At 44.3% G+C, this 20,592-nt stretch overlaps 1 long non-coding RNA gene and 1 pseudogene across 2 annotated transcripts; both read right to left on the reverse strand.

Annotated features, from left to right (window-relative positions):
• Positions 1-1,841: 1,841 nt before the first annotated feature.
• LOC107000688 (uncharacterized) lies at positions 1,842-4,910 on the reverse strand. Of its 2 annotated transcripts, XR_001447816.3 has the most exons (5): positions 4,811-4,910; positions 4,589-4,655; positions 3,677-3,760; positions 2,798-2,914; positions 1,842-2,252 (listed from the first exon to the last, which is right to left on the reverse strand). It is a non-coding gene; the product is annotated as an uncharacterized LOC107000688 (long non-coding RNA). The 2 variants fall into 2 exon arrangements; XR_013400130.1 differs by lacking the exon at positions 4,589-4,655 and having other exon boundaries at positions 3,641-3,760.
• A 1,070-nt stretch (positions 4,911-5,980) lies between these two features.
• LOC716270 (keratin, type I cytoskeletal 18 pseudogene) lies at positions 5,981-7,083 on the reverse strand (annotated as a pseudogene).
• Between the last annotated feature and the right edge of the window lie 13,509 nt (positions 7,084-20,592).

Raw genomic sequence — 20,592 nt, forward strand, 5'->3', positions numbered from 1 at the left:
GCCTCCCAAAGTGCTGGGATTACAGGCGTGAGTCACCACACCCGGCTGGCAGAGTCAGTTTCTAAGGAGAGGGAAGGAGGGGCACTGGGCAGGCCCTTGGCAGCCTGTGCCAGGAAGGCTTTCCCGTCTCTGAGTAATTCTCTTTGTAGCACGAGTCAATCGCAATTTTATATTTGCTTTATTCTTGACTGGTTTGATGACCGTGGGCTCCACAAGGGCGGGGGTTTCTGTGTTTTCTACATTCCCCAGCAAACAGTAGGTGTGTAATAAAAATTTGTTGAGTGAATGAATGAATGAACACTTATCTCTGTGTCCCTAGGCAAGCTCCTTTCCTTCTCTGGGCCTCAGTTTCCCCATCTATAAATCAGGCCATCTTTAAGCCTCCTCCTGCTTCTCAACCTTATGATTCTGCCCTCACCCAGAGCTCCAAAGATCAGACAGAGTAAGGTGGAGGGAACCTTTACTAGGCACCACCTGTGTGCCAGGCCCTGTGCAGGGCAATGGAGTTTGAAGGTGGATCTGACAATGTTCTGGTGCTCCAGAGACAGGGTAAGCAATTCCACAGTGCAGCTTGTGGCAGACACAGGGAAGCCCCTGGGTGGTGGAAGCCGAGAGGAGGCACCTGGCCCTGGACGGAGGGTCAAGGAAGGCTGCAGGGGCCTGAGTGATGGGTGCAGAAATAATAGGAGGCAGGCCAGGCGCAGTGGCTCACGCCTGTAATCCCAGCACTTTGGGAGGCTGAGGCGAGTGGATCACCTGAGGTCAGGAGTTCAAGACCAGTCTGGCCAACATGGTGAAACCCCATGTCTACTAAATACAAAAACTAGCTGGGCGTGGTGGTGGGTGCCTGTAATCCTGGCTACTCAGGAGGCTGAGGCAGGAGACTCGTTTGAACCTGGGAGGTGGAGGTTGCAGTGAGCTGAGATGGTACCACTGCACTCCAGCCTGGGTGACAAAGTGAGACTCTGCCTCAAAAAAAAAAAAAAAAAAAAAAAAAAGAAAGAAAGAAAGAAATAATAGGAGGCAAAGTTTCCAGGCAAAGGGAGCTGCCTGTGCAAAGGTCTGGGGCAGGAGAGAGCATAGGTCCCATTCTGTTGGTGTTGCCTTGAGGTGGGGGATAAAAGAGGACATTGAGGCCTGAGAGGAAAGTCCAGGATAAATCAGAGAGGCCCAGAGGGCAGTGGGGAGCCATGGGTGAGCTTAAAGCAGGGGAGTGGCGTGCTCAGAATTGTGCTTCAGCGTGAGCAGGTTGACTCCTCTGTGAAGGCTGGCCCAGAGGGCCAGAGGCTGAAGGGTGGGACGCGGTGCAGAGATGGCACCTGGACTCACCAAGGCAGCCTCCATTGGTGACTGGATACAGGAGGCCTCTGCGCTTGTTCATCATGTGTTTTCCTGGCCCTTAATCCACTTACTCCTCTAGATTATAGTCCCGGGGGTAGGCATTGGTGCTAGGTCGCAGTGATGGCCCCACTTTTCTACCTTCCCTGGAGCTGCCCGTTTCACCAGGGCTGGGTTGGCCTGCCCACTTCTCACTCTGGGCCTGGCCCTGTGATCCATGTTGGTCAACAGGACAAAGTGGAAGTGGCTGTGGCCCATCTTGAGCTGGAGTCTCAGGGGGCTGTGTACCCTCTGGTTGCTCTCCTGTGCCTCTGCCATTGCCACAAGGACACACCCAGCTCAATCTGGGAGGGTGAGGAGCACTCAGCCTCATTGCCAGCAGCTGGCTGCCCACCAGACATGTGGGTGAGCTCCGCCAAGACCAGAAGAATCGCACCACAGAGCCCAGCCAAAACTGCTGAACTGTGAGCCAAATAAACACTTATTTGAAGCTCCCAAGTTTGGGGTAGTTTGTTACACAGCTTTATTGTGGCAATAAATACAGTTTTCTGTCTTCATTTTAAAGACTATGTCTTTTGAGTTCTCATGGCCAGGGATCCTGCTCTGAGGTCTACGTGATTTGCCTGCACTGTGTGACATCCCAGCACCAATCTCAGAGGCCTTGGCTCCTGGGGCACAGGAGGGCAGTTTTGCCCAGCCCTTGGCTGCAGCAGTGCTGCAGCCTCACCTGTATCAGTGTGGCTGCTCCACTCTGCTGGCTGTTCACTCATTGCCACTCCTGTGGTTCTGGCCCGGAGTGACAGCATCATTATCTTCAAGATGCAGCAGTAGGAGTCTTCATTTGATTGTGAGCCTCACGTCTCAGAGCAGAACTGACTCCTGCTGGGAGGCAGGGCTGCATCCTCTTTGTGAAGCTGAAAATGAAAAGGAAAATGTCGTTGGGGGTTACGAAGAATGCGGTGGCATTTGTGACAGATGGCAACGCAGCAAAGTTTCCAATCATCGGGCTTGAAGCTGTTCTTTATTTGTAACTTTGCCTTTTCAGTGCAGATCAGTTTGGGCCTCGTTATTTCTCTCCAGGCTGATGGCAGAAAGCCGGGTGTGGTCCTGGTGGCCACAGGCAGGGTTCGAGCACCCTCTTTTAGCTGGCCTGTTCAGCCTCACCTCTGACGCCGTCTCTGCTGTGCTATGGTGTAAGGAAGAAGCCAGAAAGCAGGCGACGTGGGTTCCAGCCCCAGTTCTGCCTATTACTGGCCATGTGGCCGTGGGCATGTTATACTCCTCTCTGGCCTTGAGGTTGTCATTTGCCACCCTCTACACCGGCTGCCTTTGGGGCATGGGGGAGGAGACAGAAGATGTTGGTGGGAGCCAAGCCATGAGGCTCAAAAACATCAAGGGTGCAGAGAGGTCAGAGGGGGCTGAACACATTGGCCAGGACTCCCAGCTGCAGGAAACTCACCAGTCCAGCCTGCTCTGCTGACAAGACGTCCCTCCAGATGTCCAGAGGAAGTTCCAGAGGAAGTCTGCAAGCTTGATTTTCTGAGCCTCGGTTTCCTCTTCCATAAAGTGGGTAGGGCTGTGGCAAAAGTTCCATGGCACGAGGCACAAAGAGTGCTCACCTAGGCCAGCACTTTGTGGGCTCTCTGGGGACACGGGCCATTTTCTCCTCCTCCCGAGGCAGGCCAAGCTCCAGGAACCAGAGAGGGTACTCAAGGGGCGGCCCAGTAGGGCTGAAGGTCTTCCCAGTTGCCCTGTGCAAACTTGGGGGCAGGTGGGTGGTGCATGGCAGACCTGGCGTTCCTGGACATGGAGGCAGCCCATGGCCACAGCTGTGCTGAGACTCAGGCCACTCAGTCCATCCCTCTGCATCCCTCTCCCCCTCCTCCCTAAAGCCCTGCAAACCTGCCTTCGTGGCCCTTCTCTTCCCTGATGAGGCTTTGGAACGAGCTTCTTTTTTTAGCTTCTCCAATCAGGCCGGCATCGTGCTTGGCTATTGTTAGCATCTCAGCTCGACGTCTCCTTCAGAAAGTGATGAGATCATCCTCCCAGAGGTCCACGGTCACCTTTCCACAAGGCTCAGCAACGTGCAGACCTCCCCTCCCATCCCCTACTCTGGTCGCAGGACAGGGACAGTGACGGCACTGAGAAGAAGAGTCAGGGACTGAACTAGGAGCAGGAAGGGAACTGGGAGTGAATGATCAAGGAGGATCTACCGTGGGCTCCAGTGTCCTCTCTGCCTGCCAGCAACCCTTCCTCGCCTCTGGGGCCAGCACTTTGTTTTTCTCTCAAGGAACCAGCTCGCCTTCTGTGTCATGCTGTACTGACCCCCACGCCCCACCAGCCCATCATGCACTGTGTTCCCCGCTGGTTCAGTGATTGTCTCCCAAGCAGGATGTGTAACTGTCCATTCTCCTTAAACAACCTGTTTTGTTGGAGTGAAAAGTTTGCCCTCTTAAAAACAGGAGTTACCAGGTTCGCTTGCAGCTAGGAGTGGCCATGGACATAAGAGAAAGTCTGCCAGTTTGATTTCCCATCAAAGGGGATGGTCTCAGGGCACACACCCTTCTTCCTTCCTGGAATGTGGATCTGATGCCCAGAGCAGGAGCAGCCACATTGCAACCATGAGGATAAAAGGTGCAAAGACTGGACTTACTGAGAAAGATGGTGGCAGACACACACACACATACATTTGCCTCTTCTTGAGATCCCACTAAAATGATGGTAAAGATCACTTTACAGACACTACCCTCAAGCAGAAAGAGAAAAGGGGAGGAGGCCCAAGCACCATTTGGGAGACTGGAAACCTGGTGGATGAGCCGTAACCCACTAGGTGAGCTTGAGAAGCTGAAACACGGCCAGCAGCATGCAAAGCTGAGAAGCAACAACGGGCTGGGAGGCTGGAGATGCCAGATACTTCTGGAGGGGAGTGAAGGGGGATTGTTTCAAACAAGAGCAGTTAGTCTTCCTCTCATGGGAGGGATAGGGACAGAGACAGCTCTCCACTCCCACTGCTTGCACAGCTGGGAGATTGCCCCTCCCTGAGCCTGGCAGAAAACCCCAGATTTATTTTAAGAAAGGGTCGGGCAGAGGCCTCTGGATTGGGGGATGCCACTCCAAAAGCAGGGCATGTACTGAATATTGGAGACCCCCGCCTCTTTCTCCTTGCAGCCCCCGGAACACCGGCAGCCAGGCCTCACATGCAGCAGGCGGGAGCTGGGAGATCATTTTGGTTGGGGTCAGTTCCACTGACCTTCCAAGTGGAAATCCTCACACTCTGACCCCCAGTGACCCCGCGGGGAAGCGCTCTGCCAGATCACCTGCAGTGGAGACCACAGTCAGAAAACGCTACCCAAGGGCTCAGCACTTCCAATCAGCTTCTTTGTTTTTTAAATGAAGTAGACATTTAAATGATGTTTATATTCAGTGAAGTGCACAGATCTTAGCACAGTTTGATGAATTTTGGCAAACTTACTCCCGTGTCACACGCCTCTCTCAAGGTAGAGGACATTTTCTACAGCTGTAAAATCTCTCACCAGGTCACCCTCCCAGTGGATCCCAGGCTCTAGCACCTGCCCTCCCCACCCCCCACAAGCCGTGCTGTTCCAATTTCTATCAGCATAGAGGAGCCCTGTCTATTCTAGAAATTCATATAGATGACATCACACAGCACATACTCTTCTGTATCAGGCTTTGTCACCTAGGAGAATGTTTTTGAGAGTCATCTATGTGTTGCAGTTTGCTCCTTTCTGTGGTTAAATGATATTCCATGGTTTAGAATGGAATATTTATCCACTCTCCTGTTGATGGATGTTTGAGTTCTTGATAGTTTTTGGCTATCACAAATAAAAGTGCTATGAATATTCTTGTACAAGTTTTTATGTGGACACATGCTTTCATTTTTTAATTGAATAAATAACTAGACATAGAATTGTGTGGTCACATCGATTTTGTTTAACTTTATGGGAAATTGCCATATTGATTCTTAAAGTGGTTGTACCATTTCACATTCTTACCAACAATGTATGCATTCTAGTTGCTCCATATCTTTGTCAACACTTGTTAGGGTCTTTAAATTTTAGGTATTCTGGTGGATATGTAGTGGTATCTTGCTGTGATTAAAATGTGTACTCCCCTCCCCCAATGACTAATGGTGTTGAAGATCATTTTAATGTATTTATTTGCCATTTATATATCTTTTTTGGTGAAGTGTTTGCTTAAATCTTCTGCCCATTTTTGGGAAGTTTTAATTTTTTTTTTTTTCAGACAGAGTTTTGCTCTCGTTGCCCAGGCTGGAGTGCAATGGCGCGATCTCAGCTCACTGCAACCCACACCTCCCAGGTTCAAGCGATTCTCCTGCCTCAGCCTCCTGAGTAGCTGGGATTAAAAACATGCACAACCACGCCCAGCTAATTTTTATATTTTTAATAGAGACAGGATTTTACCACATTGGCCAGGCTGGTCTAGAACTCCTGACCTCAGGTGATCTGTCTCCTCAGGCTCCCAAAGTGCTGGGATTACAGGCGTGAGCTACCCTGCCCAGCCAGATTTTTAAAATTATTGAGTTGTAAGAGTTTTTTTTTTTTTAACCTCTGAACTTTTTATTGGCCTTCTGCTCCTCAAAGGGTACCCTGATTCTGCTGCCTTAATGTCTCAGAACTTTGGTGTCATTGGTCTCAGAAACCACTTTGCCATCCACTATCTGGCGGGTGGTGGTCATTTGGATGGTTTGCATGGACGTGCTGCTGTCCAGGGCATGGAGATTGAAGTCCTCGCCATGTTCCAGCAGGTGGCAGTAGGTGGCGATCTCAGCCTCCAGCTTGACCTTGATGTTCAGCAGGGTCTCGTACTCCTGGGCCTGGTGCTGTCCCTCTGCCCGGGTCTGTGCCAGCTGTGACTCCAGGTGCAGCAGGATCCCGTTGAGCTGCTCCATCTGCAAGGTGTAGTGGGGTCTCCACCTCCCTCAGGCTGTTCTCCAAACTGGCCTTCAGACTTCTCATCGAGTCCAAGTGGATCACCGAGGACTGGACTGTACATCGCAGCTCCATGAGCGTCATCTCAGCAGTTCCAACCTTGGCAGACTGTGTGGTGACCACTGTGGTGCTCTCCTCAATCTGCTGAGACCAGTACTTGTCCAGCTTCTCTCCGTTCTTCCGAGCCAGCTTGTCATTTTGGGCCCGGAGAGCTGCCATGATCTTGGCGAAGTCCTGAGATTTGGGGATCTACCTCCACGGTCAGCCCAGAGCTGGCAATCTGGGCTTGTAGGCCTTTTACTTCCTCTTCATGGTTCCTCTTCATGAAGAGCAGTTCCTCCTTGAGAGCCTCAATCTCTGTCTCCAGCTGCAGCCGAGTGACGTTGGTGTCATCAATGACCTTGCGGAGTCCATGGATGTCGCTCTCCACAAACTGGCGCATGGCCAGCTCTGTCTCATACTTGACTCTAAAGTCATCAGCATCAAGACAGGCGTTGTTGATTTGCAGAACAATGCAGGCATTGTCCACAATAATTGCCAAGCTCTGAGCCCTCAGGTCCTTGATGGTCTTGAAGTAACGGCTCCAGTCTCTGACCTGGGGTCCCTTCTTCTCCAGGTGCTCCCAGATTTTGCTCTCCAGCTTCCGGTTCTCAGTCTCCAGGTGCCTCACTCTGTCCAGGTAGAAGGCCAGGCGGTCGTTCGGGTTTTGCATAGTCTCCTCGTTCTGGGTGCCTCCCATTCCTGCCAGACCCCCGGTCATCCCCGTGGCCAGGCCCACGGACCCTATGCCGGCCAGGAAGCTGGTGGAATGGGACACGGAGATCCTGGAACCAGAGCTCCCAGTGCCTGTATAGACGCTGGCTGCACTGCTGACTGGCCGGGCACTATAGCTGGGCTCCTGGGCAGAGCCCAGGGACCTGTAGTTGGTGGAGAATGTGGAGTGAGTGGTGAAGCTCAAGCTGTCCGGGGAGGAGGGCGAGAGGACAGGACTCGGGCTTCGCCGAGCAAGAGTTATTTACATAATTCTAGATACAAGCCCTTTGTCCGATGCGTATTTTGTATGTACTTTCTTCTAGTGTGTGACTTTCCTTTTCATTTGTGGAACAGTGTGTTTTAGGGAACAAACACTTTTAAGTTTGATGCAGTTCAATTTATCCAATTTTTCTTTTTATAATTTGTGCTTTTTGTAATATATTTTGCCAAACTTGAAGTCACAAAGATTTTCTCCTATATCTTCTTGAAAAAGTTTTACTTTAGCTCTTACATTTAGATCTACAATGCATTTCAAGTGACTTTTTGTATAAATGTGAAGTTTCAAGTTTCATTTTTTAAAAACATACGGCTGTGAAATCATTTCAGCACTTTTTATTGAAAAAGTTTATTTAAACGTTTGTTGAAAATCAATTGATTATATATGTGTGGGTCTATTTCTACAGTCTGTTTTCTATTGATCTATATGTTCATCTTTATGCAAATTCCACAGTCTTGATTATTGTAGCTTTATAATCAGTCTTGAAACCAAGTGTATAAATCCTCCAACTTTGTTCTTCTTTTTCAAAACAACTCTGGTTATTCTGAGTTGCTTGCATTTTCATATTAATTTTAGAATCGGCTTGTCAAATTCTACCAGAAAAGCCTGTTGGGATTTTAATTGGGACTGTGGCACATCTATAGATCAATTTGGGGAGAATTGACATCATAACAATTACGTTAGTTTGGGTTTTCTCAGGGTTCTTCTGTTTCCAGAGAAACAGAACCAATAGTATATCTATGTATCTGTATACAGCTAGTCAGATGGATATGAGAGAAGATTTATTGTAGGGATTGGCTCATGTAATCATGAAGGTCAAAAAGTCCCATGATGTGCAACCTGCAACCTGCAGATGCAAGAGTGCAGGTGCTGTCATTTAGTCTGAAGGCCTGAGTACTGGGTAGGGGCAGAAGAATGCTGGTGTCTGTTTCAGAGTCTGATGGCCTAAGAACCAGGAGCTCTAGTGTCCAGGGATAGAAGAAGATGGATGTCCCAATTCAAGGAGGGCGGGGAGAGAGAGAGAGAGAGAGAGAGAGAAACAGAAACAGAAAGAGAGAGAGAGAATTCATCCTTCCTCTGCATTTTTGCCTACCCACATTTATAAAGGTGGATGTCTTTACTCTGTCTACTGATTTAAATTCTAATCTCGTTCAGAAACACCCTCCCATATACACCCAGAAATCATGTTCTACCAGCTACCTGGGCATCCCTTAGCCCAGGCAAGTTGACATGTAATAGTAACCATCACAACAACGTTGAGTCTTTCACTCCATGAACACATTGTATCACCCTATTTATTTTGGTCTTTAATTTCTCTTGCCAATGTTCCATAGTTTCCAGTGAACAATTCTTGTTTATATCCTCAATAGTTCATGTTATGCTATGTTAAATGGTTATTTTCTAAAATTTCAATTTCTGATGGTTCATTGCTGGTATATAGAAAGCAATTAATTTTTATCTATAGATTTTGTATCCTGAAACCTTGCCAGACTCACTTATTAGTTCTTGTGGGTTTTTGTAGATTTGTTTAGATTTTCAACAGAAACAGTCATGTTGTCTATGAATAAAGATAGTTTTAGTACATCCTTTCCTATCTGGATGCCTTTATTTCTTTTTATTTTTTGTGCCTCAATACACTGGTAAGCACCTCCAATACGATGTTAAGTACAAGTGGTAAGAGTAGGCATACTTGCCTCATTTCTGATTTGGGGGGGAAGGAGGAAGCATTTAGCTTTTCATCATTGACTATGATATTAACTGTGGATTTTCCTTAGATGCCGTTTTTCAGGTTGAGAAAGTAATCTTCTATCTCTAGTTTGTTGAGTTTAAAAAAGGAAAATCAGGAATGGATGTTGGATTTTGTCAAATGCCTTTTCTGTATCTATTGAGAGGATTATATTGTTCTTTGAAAATATTTTTAACTAATCGATAAATAATAGCTGTGCATATTTTCGAGGTACAGGTGATAATTTGATACATTTACATAATCAAATCAGGGTAATTGCAATCACAATGGATGGATATTTATCTTTTCTTTACACTAGGAACATTCAAATTACTCCCTTCTAGCTATTTTGAAATGTATAATCAATTAACATTAATTATAATCACCCAACTCATCTGTTGGACACCACGTCTTATTTCTTCTATCTAATGTTTTTCTTATTTAGCCTTTTAAGATGGTGAATTACATTGATTTTCAGATGTTAAACCAAGCTTGCCCTCCTTGGGTAAGCCCCATGCTAACAAGGTGCATTATTCTTTCTATCTGTGTGTGTGTGTGTGTGTGTGTGTGTGTGTGAATTTAAATTTGATATGCTAAAATTTGTTTAAGAACTTTTGTGAGAGATGTTGGTTTGTAGTTTTTTTTTTTTCTTGTAACATTTTTGTCTAGTTTTAATATCAGGATATTGCTGGCCTTACAGAATGAATTGAGGTGTGTTCCAACATTTTCAATTTTATGAAAGAGTTTGTATAGAACTGGCATTATTTCTTCTTTATATGTTTGGTAAAATTCACAAGCGGAGCCATTTGGACCTGGAGTTTTCTTTGTTGGAAGGTTTTTTTTCACTACAAATTAAATTTCTTTACTAGGTATAAAGTTATTTAGGTTGTCTATTTCTTCTTGAGTGAGATTCGGCAGTATGAACACTTTCAAGGAATTTGTCGAAAGTTTATCTAAGTTGTGTGACGTATTGGCATCACAATGTTCATATTATCCTTTTAATGTCTGTAGGGTCTGTAGTGGTATCTCCTCTCTCATTCACGATGCTGAAAACTTGTGTCTGCTCTCTTTCGGTCATGATTAGTCTGGCTACAGGTGTATTAATTTTAACAACTTACTTAAAAGAGCAAACCTTTGTTTCTATTTATTTTCTTTGTTTTTCTCCTGTTTTCCAATTAATTAATTTCTGCTTCTCATCATTCCTTTTTTCTACTTACTTAGCTCTACTTTGTCTGATTTCTTAAGATGCAAGTTTAAGTCAATTTGAAAACTTTCTTCATTTCTAATAGGAGCATTTACCAATAAAAAAAATTTCCCTCTGTGCACTGCATTAGCTGTATCCCACATATTTTGATATGTGAAGTTTTCATTTTCATTTAGTTAAAAATGATAATTTCACTTGTGATTTCTTCTTTAAATAGTGAATTATTTAGAAATGTGTTTTTTAGTTTCAAAATACTTGGACATTTTCCAGGCATCTCCCCATTATTGATTTCTAATTTAACCCAATTGTGGTCAGAGAATATACTTTGTCTGATTTAAACCCATTCCAACTTTCTGAGACTTGCTTTAGGGCCCAGGAAATTGTCTATCTTGGTAAATGTTTTGTGCTACTTGAAAACAGTGTGCTTTCTGCTATTGTGGGTGGAGTGCTTTATATGTTGATTAGGTTATGTGGTTGATAATGTTCAAATCTTTTATATTCTACCAATTTTCTATCTAATCATTATATTATTAAACAGGAGTAATGAAATCTCCAGTTACAACTGTAGATATGTCTATTCCTTCTTTCAGTTCTGTTCTGTCAGTTTTGCTGTATGCATTTTGAATTTCTGTTAACAAGTGCATAAACCTTTAGAATTAGTTGTCTCTTGATGCAGGGACCCCTTCATCATTAAACGACCTTCTGTATTATTGGTAATATTATTTTCTCTAAACTCTACCTTTCCAATATTAATATCCACACTTTGAGATTTTTGAGGTTAATCTTAAGAAGGCATATATTTTTCCATCTTTATTTATTTATTTATTTATTTTTTGAGATGGAATTTCACTCTTGTCACCCAGGCTGGAGTGCAGTGGTGTGATCTCATCTCACTGCAACCTCCATCTCCTGGGTTCAAGCGATTCTCCTGTCCAGAGTAGCTGGGATTACAGGCACCCGCCACTGTGGCTAATTTTTTGTATTTTTAGTAGAGACAGGGTTTCACCATGTTGGCCAGACTGGTCTTAAACTCCTGACCTCAGGTGATCTACCCGCCTTGGCCTCCCAAAGTGCTGGGATTACAGGCATGAGCCAGCACGCCCAGCCTTTTTCCATCTTTTTACTCTTAACCTATGTGTGTCTTTATGTTTAATGTTGACGTTCTGTAATCAGTATATAGAGTTTTACCTTAAAAAAAAAAAAACAAAAAAAAACTTAGCCGGGCATGGTGGCTCATGTCTGTAATCCCAGCACTTTGGGAGGCCAAGGTGGGCAGATCACCTGAGGTCAGGAGATTGAGACCAGCCTGGGCGACATGGTGAAACCCCTTCTTTACTAAACTACAAAAAATTAGCTGGGCTCGGTGGTGGGCATCTGTAATCCCAGATAATCGGGAGGCTGAGGCAGAAGAATTGCTTGAATTCGGGAGGTGGAGGTTGCAGTGAGCCAAGATTGTGCTACTGCACTCCAGCCTGGCGATAGAGTGAGACTTTGTCTCAAAAAACAAACAAACAAACAAACAAAAAACAAAAAACCAACAAAAAACTGAAATCAGTCTCACAATCTTTACCTTTAAATTAGAGTGTCTGGACTACTTACATTGAAGGTGATATAGTTACGATTGAATTTAAATCTTTTGCTTTGCTTTCTCTCCCGCTACTTGTCTCATCTATTCTTTGCTTCTCTTTCCTTCTTTTGCCTTTATTGGATATTTTAATAGTTCTACTTTATTTCCTCCATTGGCATATTAGCTACCCCCCATCCTGTGTTTTAAAAGTAGTTGCTCTAGTATTTATTGTAGACATCTTCAACTCATCACAGTTAACATTCGAGGACTCCTGCACCCCTTCACATGGAGTGTGAAGCTCCCACGACAGTGCCCTTCCCTTTACATCTCTCTGCTTTTGCACTAGTACCGCCTTGATTTTACTTCTACATTTATTATAAATCTCACAATACATTGTTATTATTTTTGCCTGAAACAGAAATAATCTTTTAAAGGGCATAAACAATTTTAAAAATGTCTTTTACATTTACTGACATGATTATCACTTTTGTTTTGTTTTGTTTCTGAGGCAGGGTCTCACTGTTGCCCAGGCTGGAGGGCAATGGTGTGACTTGGCTCACTGCAACCTCAGCCTCCCCAGGCTCAAGCGATCCTCCCACCTCAGCCTCCTGAGTAGCTGGGACTACAGATACATGCCACCACACCCAGTTAATTTGTGTAGTTTTTTTTTTTTTTTTTTTTTTTTTTTTTAAAGACAGGGTCTTCCTATGTTGCCCAGGCTGGTCTCAAACTCCTGGGCTCAAGTGATCCTCCTGCTGTGGTCTCTCAAAATGCTGGGATTACAGGTGTGAGCCACCGTGCCCAGCCTGATCCCCATTTTTGATGGTCTTCATTCTTAGGTGTTTATTCAGGTTTCTGCTTAGTATGTGCATCATTTTCCTTCTGTCCAAAGGAGGTCTTTTAGCATTTCTTGTAGTGCTGGTCTGCTTGGGATCAAATCTGTCAGTTTCTTACGTTAAATTAAATCTTTACCTTGTCTTCATTAAAAATATATTATCTCTATATAGAGTTCAAACTTGACAATTAATTCTCCATCAATACTTCAAAGTGATGGTGTCACCCATCTTCTGACCTCTATTGTTTCTTCTAAAAAGCTTTCTGTAACCTTTGTCTTTGTTCTTCTGTGTGTGATGTGTCTTTTTTTGGTCTCTTGCTGCTTTTAATGCCTTCCTTTAACAACATCTGTTTGCAGAAATTTGATTATGAGGCACCTTGGTGTGTTTTTCTTCATGTTTCTTATGCTTGAGTTCATTGAGATTTTTGGATCTACAGATTGACAGTTTTCATTAAATTTGAAAAAAATATGACCACTATTTTTCCAAACATTTTTTTTGTGTCCACCCCTCTTCCCCATCGCTTTTCTTTTCTGAGATTCCAATGACATGCATATAGGTCATTTCATGCTTTGCTCATTATATTTCACTTATTTTCCCATGTTTTTTGATAACTTCTTAGTCTTACATATCCATATTCACCTGACTTTTCTTCTGTGTTGTCTAATTTGTTGTGTGTTTTTAATCTCTTAAACTCTGTCTTAGGTCTTTTAAAAAACTCTTTCATGTCTGTTATTATCAGGTGCATGCTTGCCTTTATTTTCTTGAACAAATAGAGTCTATTTCTTAGGGTTGTATTAGTATCTTTGTCTGATAATTCTATCATCGATGTCATTTCTGGGTCTGTTTCTACTGACTGATTTTTCCCCATATTATGACCTGTCTTTTTCTACCTCTTTGCATGGATGCTGATTTTTGATTAGGTACAAGAAATTGTGAACTCTCATTGTTGGGTGTGGTTTAATTAATTAATTTCACCGGTATTCCTTTAAATATTTTTTACAAAATTTTCTGGGCATTAGATCAGTTACTTGGAAACAGTCGGATCCTTCTGAGGCTTGATTTTAAGCTTTGTTCCAGTGTTTTTTTTTCTAATCTGAGGTCACTTCCTCACATGCATGCACTGATCAGTACTCAGCTAAAGAATGGAGGGTAACCCCTTGGGGTTATAGATATAGGTATAGTCAGTTGTTTGGGCAGCATTTGTTAAAAAGATTTTTCTATCCCTAACTTGCTTTAGCACCCAAGGTAAAAATAAATCAATTGACCGTATAAATGTGAGTTTCTGTCTGGCCTCTATTCTGTTCTAGTGCTTTTATTGGTCTATGTTTATGCCATTATTGTACTGTCTTCACTATCATAACTTTATAGCAAGTCTTGAAATTGTATCGTAAAAGTCCTCCAATCTTATTTTTCTTTTTGAAGACTTTTTATTAGCAATTCAAGGTTTTCCAATTTCTGCTTACATTTTGGAATCAACTGTGATGATTCTGAAGGCCCTCACGGAAACCAAGCAGATGTTGAAGCCATGATTGTACAGCCTGCAGAACCATGAGCCAATTAATTCTCTTTTCTTTATGAATTATTCAGTCTCATGTACTTCTTTATAGCAATGCACGAGTGGTCTAACACAGAAACTGTACTGAGGAGTAGGTCTCAGATGAGACTTTAGATCGGACCTGCAGTTTCTGAGTTAATGCTGGAATGAGTTAAGATTTCAGGGGACTATTGGGAAGGTGTGATTGTATTTTGCAGTGTCAGAAGGACATGAGATTTGGGGGGGCCAGGGGCAGAATGATGTAGTTTGGATATTTGTCCCCACCCAAATCTCACGTTGATTACCTCCAATGTTGCAGGTGGGGCCTGGTGGGAGGTGATTGGATCATGGGGGCGGATCCATTATGGCTTGGTGGTGTCCTCTGGATGGTGAGTGCGTACTCATGAGACCTGCTTGTTTAAAAGTGTGTGGCGCTGCTTCCGCATCTCTTTTGCTCTGCTCTTGCCATGTGCAGTGCCTGCCTCTCCTTCACCTTCTGCTGTGATTGCAAAGTTCCAGAGGTCCTTGACAGAAGCTGAGCAGATGTTGGAGCCATCCTTATATAGCCTGCAGAATTGTGAGCCAATTAAACCTCTTTTCTTTATTTAAAAAAAGAATCAACTTTTAACTTTAAAAATGACTGCTAGGTCTGGGTGCGGTGGCTCACGCCTGTAATCCCAGCACTTTGGGAGGCCGAGGTGGGTGGATCACTTGAGGTCAGGAGTTCAAGACCTGCCTGGGCAATATGGCGAAACCCTGTCTCTACCAAAAATACAAAAAAAAATAACTGGGCATAGTGGCATGTGCCTGTAATCCCAGCAACTCAGAAGGCTGAGGTAGGAGGATCGCTTGAACCTGGGAGACAGAGGTTGCAGTGAACTGAGACTGCTCCACTGCACTCCAGCCTGGGTGGCAGAGTGAGACTGTTTGAAAAAAGCAAAAAACAGAAAACAAAACTAAAACATAACAAAATAACTGCTGAGATTAAGATATTTTAGAAAACAGTGTCATTGAGCTATAATCGACATACAATAAATGACACACATTTAAAGTACACAGTTTAGTAAGTTATGAAACGTGTGTTCCTGTGTGAGCCATCATCACAATCAAGACAACGGACATGAGCATCAGCCCAGGAGTTTCCCTCTGACTCTTCTGTTTCCTTAATCCCCAACCCACCCTGGCCCCTAGGCAGTCACCGATTTGCTTTTTGCCACTATGGAGTGGTTTGTCAAGATTTTGATTTGGATTGCATTGAATCATTAGATAAATTTGGGGCAAATTGCTATCTTATAAATATTAAGTCTTCCAATCAGTGACCATACTATATCTCCTCATTTGCTTATTTCATCTTTATTTTATCTCAGTACACATTATTTATTATTATTATTATTATTATTATTATTATTATTATTATTAGAGATAGAGCCTGGTTCCATTGCTCAGGCTGGAGTGCAGTGGTGTGATCTTGGCTCACTGCAGCCTCCACCTCCCGGGTTCCAGCTATTCTCCTACCTCAGCCTCCTGGGTAGCTGGGATTACAGGCATGCACCACCACACCTGGCTAATTTTTGTATTTTTTTTTTATTAGTAGAGACGGGGTTTCATCATGTTGGCCAGGCTGGTCTCGAACTCCTGACCTCAGGTGATCTGCCTGCCTCACCTCCCAAAGTACTAGGATTATAGACATAAGCCACCGTGCCCAGCCAGAACACATTATTTTATAGCCTTTAATGTAGAGGTTTTACACATATTTTATTAAATGTATTCCTAAGTATTTGATGTTTTTTATGGTATTGCAAAAGTATTACTTTTAGTATCAGTCATTACAGTGTATAGAGATTTGTCTTTCTCTATTGCCTTTTTATCCTGTGACCTGCTAAATTTGCTTACTAGTAAAGCAGTTAAAAAATCCCTTAGCTTTTGCAACATATATAATATTATCTGTGAATAAAGACAGGTCTATCTCTTCCTTTCCATTCTGTAATCTTAAAAAAAATTTTTTTTTCTTGCTGAGTTTTCCTGGGCAGGCCCTCTGGTCTAATGCTGAACAGAAAGCTCACATCCCTGCCTTGCTTGAATCTTCGGGAGGAAGCATTTGTTCTTCACTGTGATGTGTGAGGCTAACTGTAGAATTTTGTTTTGCTTTGTTTGTCCATGCCTTTAATCAGGTTGAGGAAGTATCTTTTCAAACTTTTTCCTAGTTTGCTAAAAGTTTTTTTCTGACAAACGACTGTTGAATTTTATCAAATGCTTTTTCTGCATCTGTGGATCTGGTCATAAGGGCGGTCACCTTTAATATTTGGATGTTGATTCATTTTGTAATGAATGACGGTAATTGAGTGTTGAATGTTGAGATCTGAAAACAATATTTCATCTATTCCCCCCCTCCAGTTTTATAATGATTAACGGCAGCAGGGCAAGTGCAGTACTGTCGTGGTTGAGGGCAGCCACTCAAACCAGCTCTGTTAGAGCTGCACAGTCAAATATGAGCAGCAACCCAGGGTCACCAGATGAAAGATGTGACCAAAATAAACTATCAGCAAGAAGCAACTCGGAGGAAATGACACTATGGAAAGAAAAGAAAAAGTTAAAAATACCATCACTGATCTGCTCAGAGGAATAAGACATCCTTCTGTCAGAACAAGCAGCCATAAAACAGAACAGGAGTGCTTAGAAAATAAAAATATTACAGAAATGAAAAACTCGACAGAAAAGTTGGAAACTCAATATGATCCACTATGGTAGAAAGCAGAACAAAAAAGACACAGAGGGCCAGGGACGGTGGCTCAGGCCCAGCACTCTGGGAGGCGGAGGCGGGCCGATCATGAGATCAAGAGATCGAGACTATCCTGGGCAACACGGTGAAACCCCGTCTCTATGAAAAATACAAAAATTAGCTAGGCGTGGTGGTGCCTGCCTGTAAGTTCCAGCTACTCGGGAGGCTGAGGCAGGAGAATTGCTTGAACCCGGGAGGCAGAGGTTGCAGTGAGCCGAGATTGCACCGCTACACTCCAGCCTGGTGACAGAGTGAGACTCCGTCTCAAAAGAAGAAGAACAAAAAATAAAGACCCAGAGAAAATAGAAGAGAAAAGGTAAGAAAATGAGAGGAAAGCCCAGAAGTTCCACAAGGAGAGAACAGAAAGGCAGAGGGAAGCATTTCTCAAGGAAACAATGAAAACATTTTCTACCTGCAGGACCACTGATTGCCCAGAAAAATAGATGAAAATCAACCAAGACCAAACAGATGACCCTGACATTTCATGATGCTGGGGACAGAGAAATGAAGCTGGGGGATGCGGAGGAGGAGCTGTATACAGAGGATGGGGGAAAAGAATATCTTCTAACTTTTCAATAGCAATTTTGGGAGTGAGAGAACCGTGGAGCAATTCCAGGAGATTTCTACACTCAGTGTGCCGAAAATTACTGTTGTGAACAAAATGCCTTTATCCATGAAGTCTGGCCAAGAAGCTAATTTGCAGGACTTGAGCAGCAGACGGGGTGTAGTAGCCATTAATTCCTGAAAGTCTCTGATCAATAACAGGGTTTTGCGGAAGTGCCCAGTGGGTTCCAGTTTATTTTCAGTCTTTCTTCTGCACCCACACTCTTCTTCCTGCCAGCCCCACTGACCACCTGCAGCCCCAGGCCCGTCTCGCCCATCTCAGAGGCAATGGCTTCTCCCAGACCCTCCCTAAAACCCCTCTGGCTTGTTCTCACATCTATGGTTGGATACGCTTGGCTTCAGGGTTTTCCTGCAAGCGTGACTTCTCCACCTGTGTGGACAACAGGTGGCTAGTGACCCTCTGCCCATCTAGACCTTCCCTTTTCCGACCCCTCCCACTATTGTGCAAGGTCTAATTTCTTTCTTTTCTGTTTTCTTTCTTTCCTTCCTTCCTTCCTTCCTTCCTTCTTTCCTTCTTTCTTTCTTCTTTCTCTCTTCTTTCTTTTTTTCTTTCTCTTTCTCCTTCCTTTCTTTCTCTCTCTCCTCCCTCCCTCCCTCCCTTCCTTCCTTCCTTTCTTCCTTCTTTTTTTCTAAGAAATGGAGTCTCGCTCTGTCACCCAGGCTACAGTGCAGTGGCACGATCTTGGCTCACTGTAATCTCTGCCTCCTGGCTTCAAGCGATTCTCCTGCTTCAGCCTCCCCAGTAGCTGCAACTACAGGCACTCACCACCATGCCCGGCTAATTTTTTGTATTTTCAGCAGAGACGGGGTTTCACCATTTTGGCCAGGCTGGCCTCGAACTCCTAGCCTCAAGTGAACCACCCTCCTTGGCCTCCCAAAGTTCTGGGATTACAGGTATGAGCCACCATACCTGGCCACAAGGTCTAATTTCTGCAATAACATCCATACTAGCTCTGCTCCCTAACCAATCACTGTCTAATAGAATTTTTGGCATCTTTGGAAGTGTTTCCAGGGAACAGAAACATACGCATAGAAATCTAGAATTGATTTTCTGGTTTGACTAGATTTAAAGGCATTAACAACCCCATGGCCAGAGGTAATTAGGAGATTTGTCATCCATGGCATGTGTTGGCAAAGCAACTACTTAAATCATCACCCAGGGTCTCCCAGACCAAGTGCCTATAGAGGCCAGGCTTTGAGTGACTGAGAAGCTGCAGCTGAGAATGTTTTTAGTGGCCAGGAGGAATAAACGGACAGTGGGTCTGGCTGGCGACATATAAGTGTTTTGGGGAATTTGGAGAAGGAAATGATAGCTCAGGATTGTAAATTCCCAGCACAAGGTCCAGGTTGGGAAGACGAGCGTGTCTCTGACTTCCGGGAAAGACATCTTCATCTCTTGTAGCCACAGGATTGAGAGATTTTGAAAACCAGTCCCCAAGTCTAATCTCGCAGGTGAATGCAGTTGAAGAATGCAATTAAATTCACAACACCTCGTATCTAAATTAGAATGATTGGGAAAAAGCAAGACTGACTCTCTCTCTCTCTCTCTTTTTTGTTTTGAGACAGAGTCTCGCTCTGTCGCCCAGGCTGGACTGCAATGGTATGATCTTGGCTCACTGCAACCTCTGCCTCCCAGGTTTAAGCAATTCTCCTGCCTCAGCCTCCTGAGTAGCTGGTACTACAGGTCCCCGCCACCATACCTGGCTATTTTTGTATTTTTAGTAGAGACGGGGTTTCACCGTGTTGGCCAAGCTGGTCTTGAACTCCTGACCTCAGGTGATCTGCCCACCTCAGCCTCCCGAAGTGCTGGGATTACAGGTGTGAGCCACCATGCCCAGCTGGTATAGCATCATTCTGAAGGCTCCTAGGATTTTCAAGCTTTTCAGAATCGCAAATTGACATTGGCTTCTACTTAAAGTCACCAGCTTCGCTAGCTCCTCACAAGAGAGTCAATCTGTCCTCTGAAGCTTCAAAGCTAGCCATTGACTTGTCTTCTCTAGCTATACACTAGATGGCATTTTCTTCCGATAGAAGGCTATATTATTTACATTGGAAATCAGTTGTTTAGTGTAGCCACCTGCATCGATGATCTCAGCTGGATCTTCTGGAGAACTTGCTGCAGCTTCTTCATCAGCACTTGCCGCTTCTTGCACTTTTACATTATGGAAATGGCCCCTTTCCTTAACATGTTGTGGCTGGTAGGATCTGCCATCCACATCATTCAAACTTCACATCAGCAAGAAGGCTGTTTCAATTTCTTAGCATTCTGTGTTCATGGAGTAGCACTTTTGTTTTTGAGAGGAGTCTCACTGCATCGACCAGGCTTGAGTGCAGTGGTGCAATCTCAGCTCACTGCAGCCTCTGCCTCCTGGGTTCCAGTGATTCTCCTGCCTCAGCCTCCTTGGTAGCTCGGATTGCAGGCATGTGCCACCAGGCCTGGCTAATTTTTGTGTTTTTAGTAGAGATGGTGGTCTCATACTCCTGATCTCAGGTGATCCACTCGCCTCATCCTTCCAAAGTGCTAGGATTATAGGCGTGAACCACTGTGCCCAACTTGGAGTAGCACTTTTAATTTCCTTCAATAACTTTTTCTTGGCCGGGCGTGGTGGCTTACACCTGTAATCCCAGCACTTTGGGAGGTTGAGGCAGGGGAATCACCTGAGGTCAGGAGTTTGAGACCAGCCTGGCCAACATGGTGAAACCCCATCTCTACTAAAAATGCAAAAATTAGCCAGGCGTGGTGGCACGTGCCTGTAATCCCAGCTACTTGGGAGGCAGAGGTAGGAGAATCTTTTGAACCTGGGAAGCGGAGGTTGCAGTGAGCTGAGATGGTGCCACTGCACTCCAGCCTGGGCGACAGAGTGATACTTTTTGTTTGCATTCACAACGTGGCTAACTGGTTCAAGAGCCCCAGCTTTTGACCTGTCTCAGCTTTTCGCATGCCTTCCTCACCAAGCTTAGCCATTTCTAGCTTTTGATTTAAA

Source organism: Macaca mulatta, chromosome 10 (assembly GCF_049350105.2).
Source record: "Macaca mulatta isolate MMU2019108-1 chromosome 10, T2T-MMU8v2.0, whole genome shotgun sequence".
Taxonomy (NCBI): domain Eukaryota; kingdom Metazoa; phylum Chordata; class Mammalia; order Primates; family Cercopithecidae; genus Macaca; species Macaca mulatta.